Raw genomic sequence first — 12,803 nt, 5'->3', positions numbered from 1 at the left:
ATGGAATGATTTTGGTGCAATATGGTGGTTGGGGGAATGATTATGGTGGGGATGGGAGTGAATTATGATGTGGATGGGTATGGTGATGGTAAGGGGCAGCTCTACACTTCTGCATACATACATATACACACACTAACACAATTTACTTGCACATATATACATACTTAAACACACACCCACTCTAACGTCATGCAGTTACATATACAGTGGCAAGAAAAAATAAGCAACCCTTTGGGATTACCAGCTTGATGGATAAACGTGTCTTAAAATATGATCTTCATCTAAGTTACAATAATAAATGTTAATAGACAAATTGTTCATCTTAAACCCATCATTTAAACATTTTACAGTGTGGGTTGTAAACCCCTAGGATAATCCTTTCACCAAAAGCTAATTGGAGTCAGGCGTTAGCAAGTCCAATCAATGAAACAGGATTGGAGGTGAGTGTTTTAGAGCTGCTTTGACATTAAAAACAAAAAACACTCAAACATTTTGAGTTCGCTATTCTCATCTGCTGATGTGAACCACACCTCACCAAAAAATAAATCTCAGAAGTCCTAACATCAAAAATTGTTGATTTGCATAAAGCTGGAAAGGGTTATAAAGTAGTTTACACATTCATCAGTGCGCAGCCAGATACATTGTTTATAAATGGAGACAATTTCGTACTTTGGCTACTCCCCCTAGATGTGGGCACACAGCCAAGATGACTCCAAAGGCTCTACGCAGAATGCTCAATGAGATAAAAAAAAACCACTTGAGTAACAACTAAAGGCTTGAAGGAATCATTAAAACTAGTTTACATCTCTGTTCATGAGTCTACTATATGCAAAACTTTGAACAGGCATGGAGTCCATGGCAGGACACCACATACGCAGACTCTGGAAAGAAGCTGCTGCCCTCCAAAAATAACATTGCTGTTGTCTGATGTTTACCAAAGGGCACCTTGACACTACACAATGCAACTGGAAAAACGTTTTATGGACTGATGAAACTAAGGTTGAATTGTTCGGGGAGAACACACCGTACTACATATGGTGTAAAAAGGGCTCCGCATACCCCTATGAAAACATCATATGGTGGAGGGAGCATCATGATTTGGGGCTGCTTCACTGCCTCAGGTGCCTGGACAGCTTGCCATTGAGGGAACAATGAAGTTCCTAAGTTAATCAAGGTATCATACAGGATAATGTCAGGGTGGCTATTCGTCGGCTGAAGCTCAACGAAAGTTGGGTGACGCAGTAGGACAGTGACCCACAACATTGAAGTAAAGCTGGCTTTTGGAGCTGCTTAAAAAAATCCACCTTTTCGAGTGACCCAGTCAGAGCCCGGACTTCAACCCATTAGAGATGCTGTGGAATGACCTCAAAAGAGCCCTTCACACCAGACATCCTAGGAATCTGGCTGAGGTTAAGCAGTTCTGTAAGGAATAATTTACCAAAATTCATCTTCTCTGCAGCTTCCTGAAGTGCTTGTTTGAGGTTATTGCTGCCAAAGGAGCTTTCTCCAGTAATTAAATCCAAAGGTTCAGTTACTTTGACCACCAGCACCTTGAATGCTTAATGGGTATGTTCAATAAAGACATAAAGGATTATAGTTTGTGTTTTATTAGATTAAGGACATTGTGTCTGTCTATACATTTGACTTGGATGTAGATCAAATCACATTTTATAAACAATGCAGAAAACCAAATAATTCCAAATGGCTCATACACATACTCTAACACTATACCCTTACAAACATACACTCACTGGCCACTTTATTAGGTACACTTTGCTCTTGCTAGTACCAGGTTGGACCCCCTTTTGCCTTCAGAGCTGCCTTCATTCTTCGTAGCATACTTTCTACAAAGTGCTGGAAACATTCCTCAGAAGTTTTGGTCCATATGGACATGATGGCATCACACAGTTGCTGCAGATTTGTCAACTGCACATCCATGATGCAAATCTCCCGTTCCACCACATCTCAAAGGTGCTCTATTGGATTGAGACCATTGCAGTACAGTGAACTCATTGTCATGTTCAAGAAACCAGTTTGAGATGATGTGAGCTTTGTGACATGATGCATTATCCTGCTGGAAGGGGCCATCAGAAGATGGGTACCTTGTGGTCATAAAGGGATGGACATGGTCAGCAACAATACTCAGGTAGCCTGTCACATTTCAACAATGCTCAATTGGTACTAAGGGACCCAAACTGTGCCATGAGAATGTCCCCCACACCATTACACCACCACCACCAGTCTGAATCGTTGATATAAGGCAGGATGGATTCATGCTTTCATGTTGTTCACGCCAAAGTCTGACCCTGACATCTGAATGTTGTAGCTGGAATTGAGACTCATTAGACCAGGCAACGTTCTTCCAGATTTTCTTCTAATTTTGGTGAGTCTGTGCGAATTGTAGCCTCAGTTTCCTGAGGTGTGGCCTTCTGCTGCTGTAGCGCATCTGGTTCAAAGTTTGAGGAGTTGTGCGTCCAGAGATGGTATTCTGCATAGCTTGGTTGTAACGAGTGGTTATTTGAGTTGCTGTTACCCTTCTGTCCTTTGAAGCCAGTCTGCCCATTCTCCTCTGACATCAACAAGGCATTTTCGTTCACACCACTGCCGCTCACTGGATATTTTCTCTTTTTCTGACCATTCTCTGAAAAACCCTAGAGATGGCTGTGCGTGAAAATCCCAGTAGATCAGCAGTTTCTGAAATACTCAGACCAGCCCGTCTGGCACCAACAGCCGTGCAACGTTCAAAGTCACTGAAATCCCTTTTCTTCCTATTTTTCTGATGCTTGGTTTGAATTTCAGCAAGTTGTCTTGACCACATCCACATGTATAAATGCATTGAGTTGCTGCCATGCGATTGGCTGATTAGCTATTTGTGTTACCAAGCAATTGAACAGGTGTACCTAATATAGTGGCCAGTGAGTGTATATATATATACATGCACTCTAACATCACACACTGACACATCTATATACATAATACATTCTCTCAATTTTTAGACAGGACTTTCAAGTGATACCATTTCATATGATATTTCTTGATTTAGTGTGGATAATAAATGTATGTTATTTTTGAATTTTAGCCATAGAATGGTATTACCAAGCTGTTTTTTAAATATAATATTATGTATGCTTGGTTTGGATTTTATGTAAATACAGATTCATATTCTCACATAAAGATGGCTTCCTTCCCACTGTGGATTAATGATCCATTATGAATGGATCACACTATATTTATTATTTTCGTTCTTTACAATTCTGCATTTTTTTGTATGAAAATGTAACTCTGTTGCATTTTTCCACATATATGATTTTCTGTAGAAAATCAAAAATCTCTCTGAAAAACTAGCCCGATTTTTTTTTCTTTGCCTTTACAAATGTAATAAACCTAAACCTGTTTTTAGGAGGTATTAGTGGGGGCTAATAGTCAAGTGTCCCAATACTTTTCTCCGCATAGTATAGGTCTATATGGCTAATTTTACGGAGAGCTTTGTCACGGAATGAGTAACTATAACATCTATAATAACACGTTTAGGCTAGATTTCCACTTGTTTTTTTTTTTTTTGCTAAAAACGCCCATAAAAACGCCAATAGCGCCACCTGGCGTTTTTTTTTTATGAAAAACGGCTGCAGCCAGATGTTAGCTGTTCTTCAATAGGAAATCGCAAAATGCCATATCCACTTGGCGTTTTTCTGTTTGGCGTTTTTTCAGTCCTCTTTGGCGTTTTTCTGCTTTTTTGGGCTCTGTGGCAGTTTTTCAAAATCGCAGCATGTTGACACTCTGGCGTTTTTTGCAAGAAATCTTGGCGTTTTTCTCCAATAGAAGTCTATGGGAGAGAAAAAACGCCATGAAAAAGCCATGTGGGTTTATTGCCTTGGCGTTTTTTATGGCGTTTTTTCCACAGTTACAATGCAGAGGATGGACCCAGTATCTGTGTGTCCTACGAGAAATAGGCTGGAAACAAACAGTTTCACACAAAACAAAGTCCTGGACTGGTTCATATTGAATTTTACACCATTTGGAACAAACATGCCATTACAAACAAACATACCCAACACATCAACTGGATCCTGCGTGCCAAAAGCAACAGCAAACAATTTGCACCATCATTTGGGGCCAATCTTCCCAGAGGAGCAGACATTCGGAATAAAGCATGCCTTACAAACCACAGAAAAGAGACAAAAGGGTCTACCAAGTAAATGACATCAGGAGAGGGCAGATACTTGCCATTTACTCTAATCCCTTTTAGCAGGGTGAAACTTCTAACTTGTAAAGGCTGGAAAAACTGCCTAAGGTCAAAAAAAGCAATTTCCACAGAAAGGCTAAAACGCCAGAAAAAACTGCAGAAAAAACGCCAAAACGCAGGTAAATGCAGTGGCAGTTTTCTTGGCAGTTTTCCTGGCGTTTTTCATCAAGAAAAAAACGCCGGACAAAAACCCAAGTGGAAACCTAGCCTTACTGGGGCGCGATTTGTTGAAGGCACATAGCAATACATTTTTGTAAACTATCATAAGTTAATATACAATATATTACACTTTTTTCAAGTGACTAAAGACTTTCGAAGTAACATAATTGCTGCTGACTGGCGTGAACCTTTTGCGTCTAAGCATTTGCAATTTTACATGTTTGTAACTAATGGACTTTGATTTCATTAATGCAAAATGATTGCATGCTCCTACATTTTTCTTGTGTTTATAAAGCATGTAATTTCAGCCAACATCTATCTTAACGTGCAGCTAATGCAGTTTATTGGACAGTCAAATGAAAGGCTGACATAGTAAAACTGGAATTACCTTTACATGCCATGCAATCTAATTTAATAGAAGCAATATGTTTTAGCAGCAATACAATTAAAGTCACGAGGACATAAGTGGATTTTACTATTAACTAGCCTGCCAAATGGGCAGAAAGAACAAATTAATATATCCATGATATTGCCTGCGTGTAATATTGTATTCCTACATTGTTGTAGATGTCTGTGTGTATTTGCCAATACGTACCTTTGCGGTAGTATCAGTAGTTTTGCTGAGTGGGTTTCACATACTAGTTTATTTATACTTGGATGAACAGCTACCAATAGTCCTGAATATGCTAGGACAGTTCCAACAAATAGTCTTATATTTGGGCTGCCTACAATGACATATATGATGTGGATTTAAAGAAAATGTAAAAAAAAGTATTCTGCCTGCTATTTGGCTACAATTTTAGATCTCTTTTCCATTCTCCGCATAGTCCTGTTCTGTTAAAAAGCAGAAAGCGATTTTGCACCAGAATTCCTCTTTATACAAAACACTTTTATTTTCCTTTAGAAATTAGAATATACATATTCTTCTCATTCGCTTTGAATTCTGTTTAATGATTTGATTTATTTGGCTCACAGTCACATGGTTAATTAGAATTACTGTACTTGCTCTATTTACCGTATCTGAAAGTAGACATAGCTTTTAAAAGTAACATATTTACATCTTAGTTCTGTCACAACTTAACGTGCAAGTGGTTATAGAATGTTTTTCGATTTTTTTAAAAATATCAAAAAGGTACTCCTTAAATCAAGCATCAAGTACTCTTTCCTAAATTAGAAAACATTTCAGGCTATCATTCAAATTCTTGGAACCTCTTCCCACCTAAAACATATTGTTAGGCACTGCTTGACACTGCTGTTTATTTTTCTTTCTTCTTTCCAATTTTATTCAACATAACAAATGATTTTTAGAATTCCATGGAACTTGAGGTTCTGATAGAATAGCATCTCAGTTTGAGCCAAGTGGATGGTTTACTATTCTAAATGACTTTATGCAACATACATTACTAAAGTACAAAATATGCATTATTAAGCTGTAAAAAAAAACCAAAATAAAAAAGCTGCTGAATGCCTCCATGCATCTGCAAAAAGGACAATGTCTTAATTTAAAGGGGGCACAGCCATCATATGCATTAAAGTGCCTGTGACGGCTGGCGTGTGTCTTTAATGGTTATACTCAGGAGAAGGCCAAATAGTGTCCAAAGCCATGCTAGCTATTGAATACACAAACGAGGTTTAATAAGGAACATGGGATGTTAGGTATTAATTGCTCCACCATTTTCAGAATTCTTTTTTGATACATAATTATGTACAGTACAGGAAAATGGGGATGATCATCAAATGTTATAACTTGAGAAGGTTCAATCATTTAATTCCTGCATCACTGCAGTAAGTGGATAGCATTGGTGTATGGACCATTACACCCAACTTATTGATTTTCCATACATGTTAAGAGTTGCATAATGAACTAACCATACCTAATACCAAACATTGGTGAAACTAATAAGTGGAATGCAGGTGTGTGTCCTTCATGGTTTCTATGTGTAATGTCTAGGCTGATGATAAAATGTGGAAAGGAAAAAATGTCGGTGCGCTAAGCTAGTCACAGGCTCAAATAATACAAATGTGTAATACGAGGCCTACCAAACAGGTGTAAGCATGCTGCAAAAAACAGTGTATTGGCTGTACAATGTATACAAAAAACAAAAACTGTCTGCGCTTCTTACCCTAATAAAGTTGGCAACAAATATATAAACATAATGTAAATGAGAGGTTTTGGTTATATGAATTGGCCAAAGCATAATTAAGCTCACCCGCCACGTCAAGGCACACTCTCAATAGGGTGAGAACCTACTCTCACCTCCTACATAGTGGGCACTGATGATAAAATGTGTTTGTTATCCTTTAATTTTGTGTCTGAAAGTAATTTATTATTGGAGGCATTCTGAAAATTCACAATAATGAGAGCACGTATATGTAAAAGTTAGACCACCTCCCACTAAAAGATGCTTGACTCTGACAGTGGAAAGAATACATGTAATTACCTTTCTCCCCCCAAAAATTAACACTTTAAAGGTAGATGCAATATATCTTTCAAATAGCTTAATATAGTTGCTGGTAATTTGAACAAAAATACATCAACATAGTTATACAATTAATATAATTAAAATGTTATGGTTAACATAACCATATAGAGTGCTTAAATTATTTAGTGCACTTAAAAAAAATACAACTTTACCCAATTATATATTGTAGTGTGTTCTCATGTTATATATTACTAATCATTATATAATAATAATGTTATATATTTTTTTAATATTATTAGAATGTGCCCTTGGAACTGTAATTCCATTATTATTATTATTATTATCTTTTATTTATATAGCTCCAACAATCTACGTAGAACTTAATACAATGCATCTATTCAAGGGGTATGACAAGGTGAGAATTGACCGACTAAGACAAACCAATAGATTAGGTGGAGAGAGCCCTGCTCGCAAGTTTACAATCATTATACCTTAATCGGTTCTTACAATCATACCCTTGTACTATTGATATAGCTGTGAAGCTACCTGCTGGAGCCCTGTGTATCCAACCTGGGGCCGCACCTGAAAGCATTCCATCTGACGCACGAGTGTGCCAGGACTGCTATTCTTGCTTAGTCTGGCCATGCAGATAGTTGTTAAGGATTTTTCAATGTTTTTTTATTTTGTCATATTGACATTTTACAAAAATCCACTGGATGTCAGTATGATGCTTTTTAAGTGCATATAAATCATGGTAATGTAGTTCAAAGGAAAAGTAGAGAAAAACATCCTTACGACATCAAAGGGTAGATGGTGGCTTGACATCTGCAAACAGGCAAAGTGTCCATACGAGGACACCATTGTCTGTGGCAAGAGTTGTGAAGGTCCATAGAACACCAATAAATTGTTCATCATAGACCCCAGTAAATGTCCACCATGAGTAGTGATGGTGCCTACCCCTGGTTCTAGGTCATAAAGTTGGTAAAGTTGTATGATTTATAATAAAAGCAATCAGTGAAAAATGTTTCCTGTGCAACCCCGGGTTAAGCATACCCAAATAAGCAAATTTCAAAGACTCTGTTTGCCGATTTTAAAATGCATTGTTTTTATTATTTATTTCCTCGAAACACCCTATAAATATAGACAATTGGCCTTCCAGCTTCAGGAGTTAAAGGTCTGTACGAGTGACTCTACTGGTCGCTGGCAGGGGTCTCCTCTGGTATCAACCAATGAAGGGCAGCTGCTCTTCATTGGTTGATGCCAGAGGAGCTCCCTGCCAGCGACCAGTAGAGTCACTCTTTAACTCCTGACACCGAAACTTGGACAGAGGACACCATTGGCTTCCAGGAGTTAAAGGTCCTTAAGAGCAAATCTATTAGTCGCCGGCAGGAGCCTCCTCTAGCATTACCTAATGAAGAGTAGCTGCCCTTCATCGGTTGATGCCAGAGGAGCTCCCTGCTAGCAACAGTTCCATTTTTGCCCCAAAGAGCTTACCACTGCTCCCACACAGTTTGCCTGTTCCCCAAACAGTTTATCTGTGCCATCTTAGTCCCCACACACCTGGTCTGTGCGATTTGTGGCCCAAACAACTGGTCAGTACACTCAAACAGATTGTCTGTGCCATATTTGGCCCCAAATTTGATCCTGCACAATCCTAGTAGGAGACACATCAGTTTGGTTGACTGTAAACTGCTGGGCTGGATTTACAACAAGTTACCTAGTTTTTTTTTTTTATACATAGGTTTCCTAGTCTGTCTTTTCAAAGGTTGCCAGGCCAGGTGAATGTTGTTTTAATAAGGTTTATGCTGCGCCCCCCCCCTCAAAAAAGTGATGTTGTTCCCTAACCTCGGAATTTAATTTATGCTGTCCCATAACCTCAATAAAAGTTATGCTGTCCTCCTATACTTAAAATAAAGTTTATAGTGGTCTCCTAACCTTAAAATAAAATTGATGCTGTCCCCTAGCCTCAGAATAAAATAGATTCGGTCTCCCTAACCTCCGAATAAAGTTTACGCAGTCCCCTAACCTCAAAACAATGCTTATGCTGTACCCCTAACCTCAAAATAAAAAAAGACAGGTTGGTATTGCCATGCTCTCTAATGAGAATGCCATTACTCACGATATTGACTTTGAAACATTGCTGAAGGAATCTGCTAATGCTAAAGCAACGGAAGTATTTGTGAAATGATGCATGAACAGCCCATAGATCAAGATTGGCACTTCATTGTTAATTGTATTTAGGTTTGCACTGTTATATGTTGTTTTGCGCTATAATTATTTTATTGTTTTATGATTTGTTCTTTTGTACTTTCATTTATTGACACATATTTATTCATTTTTTTCTTGTACTGTATCTTAGAAGAGATGTTAGAAATATTGGAATGTTACTCATTGGTGTCTCTGCTATCTCAAAGTATTTGTCACTTTGTGTTTTTGTTATTTATTTTACCATTTGATACAATGATTTATATCATTTCATTTATATTTTAATTTAATTTTATTTGATTGTTGCCAGTTGATACATGTGCAATGCTGCTATAATGCTGTTATATTTTGCATATGATTAAAAATTGTTAAAAATGTTAACAATTAAAATCTACTATTTTTCCTTTTTTGAATGATTTGTTCCAAAAGCTTAATTACTATAAAATATAAAACTATAAAATATCCAGAATTAGCTAGTTTAGAAAAGTGTTGTATTCAATATTGATTATTGTGACAATAACAAGCTATCTTCTTAATTTGCCACAGCGAACATCTTTTAATTAGCACATAAAGGCCGCTAAGGTAACAATAAAACAATAAAAGTGGTGGGGTATATGTATACGGCACAAAGGGGGCAAGATAAAAAGGGTGGCAAAAAGGTGGCCTAAGGTGGCAAAAATCTTTGCACCAGCGCTTTACACACGTTTAGACATAAAACATGGTACAGAAGGAGATGAGGGCCCTGAACTTACACACTTATAGTCTATTAGGAGGTTGTGGGGGAACGAGCCAGAAGGCGAGAATCTGCTTGCTTGAGGATGATAAAATAATAGATGTAATGTAAGGACTCATTAAGGTTTGAGTCTTTACATCAGGAAAAATAGGCAGACTAGATGGTTTCAACGATTCTCATATGCCATTAAATTCTATGTTTCATGCGGAGAAGTCTGTGGTGTCGAGCTCTTGAAGGTTGGAAGAACGGATTGTTTCTATTCACGATGCAGAAAAGGTTTTTTTTTAGCTAGTATAATTTTGCAAAAGAAAATGTTGTACATTATTGAATATTTGTAGCTGTAACACAGCTTAATGATTATTATTAAGCAATCACTATATTAAAATTATTCTAAAGCAATCCCAAATATAAAATCATGAACATTTGTAGGCATAACCGGCTGAATAATCGTTATTCTGAAGCCTATTTGTGCAGTGGCAAAAGATCATCTTACAGCTGCAGTAATTCACTAAAAATCACATGATCCTAAAAGCATATCATATTTCTGGCTTTCTTAATGTTAAAACTAGCTGCCCTTCAGATACATCTTTGATTCTAGCATACAGTTTACCGAAACCTTTGCGCGAAGTGTTGGCGTGCTTTTCCATATTCAAAAAAAACGAGGTTTGAATTTATTCTGCACGAACGAACGTTATATGAAAGTGAACTTCTATTTTTAGAGCATTTATGGAAAAAGACTTGATTGAAGATGGATGCCAATATATTGATTCTTGTACTTGGGACTCGAGTATTGAAGAAGAAGAAACGGAATTGCATCTCTGCCAGTGAGTAAAACCTATATAGATATATTTCGATGCTTGCTTAGATTTGCTCTTAAGTATATTGTATAAGCTAAATTGCATTTACAATCTACCATCACTCATTTTTTGTTGGATCTGTTCTTACATATTCATTCCAAGCAAATAAACCTTAGTAGATCTACCATGTAAACATTAAAATTTTACTATATATGCAAAAAAAACAAAAAAAATCTCCCTAACGTGCCCATATAATGTACCAAATATAGTATGTCATACACCTATTATAGGGTTGCCCTGCTTGACCCTTGTTGACCACAAACATCACAGAATTTTAGGATTTTTGTAATCAAAATGACACCGTGTATTATTAAGCTGTTATGTGTGTGGCGCTTAAGAAATTAAATTTCATTACTTTTTATATTGATTCAAATGGAATGTGTTATTAACAGTCACTTTTGCGTTTGATGGGTACTTTGGGAGGACAGTGAAGTTATATTAAGATTATAGCACAACTAAACCCTGTTTCTGTGTTTTAATAATGATTGTTGTCTGTGACATACACAGACAGGATCATGAGAAATTAGCTTTGTTACTAATCTACCTGACTGTAGAATACAAACACATGCATATTTATTTTCACCTTCATAAAATATGCCCTTTATTAGTTCCAAAAATAATTTTTTTGGAACAATATGGTAAGATTTTCCTTTGCTATACTTATTTTACTGTTCCATTGTGCAGTACCATTACCGCTACCACTCACGTCCAGTCTACTTTTAGAGTAAAGATTTTTCTCCTACGTTACAGATAATTGTGCACTGAGTTAAATATAATCCTCCCAGAGCACAAGAGGTGAACAGTTTGGGGCGTCTAAGATTTAGAATCCAGTATCTGTCCACTGGGAAGAATAGTAAACTAATCTCAGCCATGAACCTTTTATTAGCTTTATTATTAATACTTTATTATTAAGATTTATTTATTCTGTTTTATGAAGTAGAATGAATTAATGTTAACTTAAAATGACATTCTAGTACATAAGATTCCACGTGTATTAATAGATACATAGATAGTGATGGAAGAAAAGAACCAATTTGCCCATGTATGCTGATCATTTCCAATAACGTCTAAAGATGTTAATTCTTTATGATATATTTGTGCATTTTTCACAGGGTTTATGCAAAGTATAATTTTGTCATATTACCAATTAGTCTCAGTTTACTCACATTCAGCCGCAGTATGAATCACACACACACGCACACTCACATAGCAACTCATCGCAGCTTGTGAGTGCAGGTTTCATTGAAGTCAATGGGAACCAAATGCAAAGCTTTGGCAAGGATGTTGGTGGAGCTGAAAATGCCACATGTGCAAGATGCTCATGAAGCTCGGCACAGGCAGCAGAGGAGAACAATTAGACTAAAGTTTAATTTTCTAGAATCCTTTAAACATTAATGCGCATGTGGACATGTTATGCTTTCAAATCCGGTAGAGGACCAGCCCTAACACATAGATGACAAAGGCAACCTCCTACAACTGGAGGTAACTGGACATGTTCATATCTGTTAATCTTCTTTATTAGAGAGTGTGTTACATCCTACATCATTCAGTTATGAGTGCAAATGGCAATTGTATTCACATACACTGTTCAAGCAGCAGAGTAGTACTCTGCATAGGCTTGTAGGTTGAGATGTTACCACTCCGCGAAGTACTCTCACAGTGATTGAGTGCAGAAAACCAACATGATATATCTGATGAGCTACTGCAGGTACTGAATATCTGATATGCTAAACACAGACCAGAAACATTTGCCCTAATGGCCAGCAGCAGGGAAAAAAAAATCTCAATGGATACTTAGGCCGGAAAATTCATTGTATTTCTTTATTAGCTTATTATACTGTCGATGGAGCCGTTTTCTGAAGATGTCCACTGAATTCATTTCGGTTGAAATAGCTCTCATTTAGAATGCATTTGAGATAAATTGATAATTTGGAAAAATGCAGTACTGTGAAACCATCTGTATTGTTTATTTCCTACTTGACATCATTTAATGCCAGAAACACCGTTAACCCGATATGAGTCACTCTGGACGCAGATTAACAGATGAACCGAGAATTTTCTTCATTGTTGCAGGTAACATTTGTTACATGTAGTTAAAGTACATTTTCTCTAATAAAGTGTAAATAGTTGCATTCATTATCATATATATATACATTCTTGTAAAACAAGTTTTATAAAATTGT

The sequence above is a fragment of the Spea bombifrons genome, chromosome 2 (genome assembly GCF_027358695.1).
Source record: "Spea bombifrons isolate aSpeBom1 chromosome 2, aSpeBom1.2.pri, whole genome shotgun sequence".
In the NCBI taxonomy this organism is placed as follows: Eukaryota; Metazoa; Chordata; class Amphibia; order Anura; family Pelobatidae; genus Spea; species Spea bombifrons.
This window is presented reverse-complemented; position numbering follows the sequence as displayed.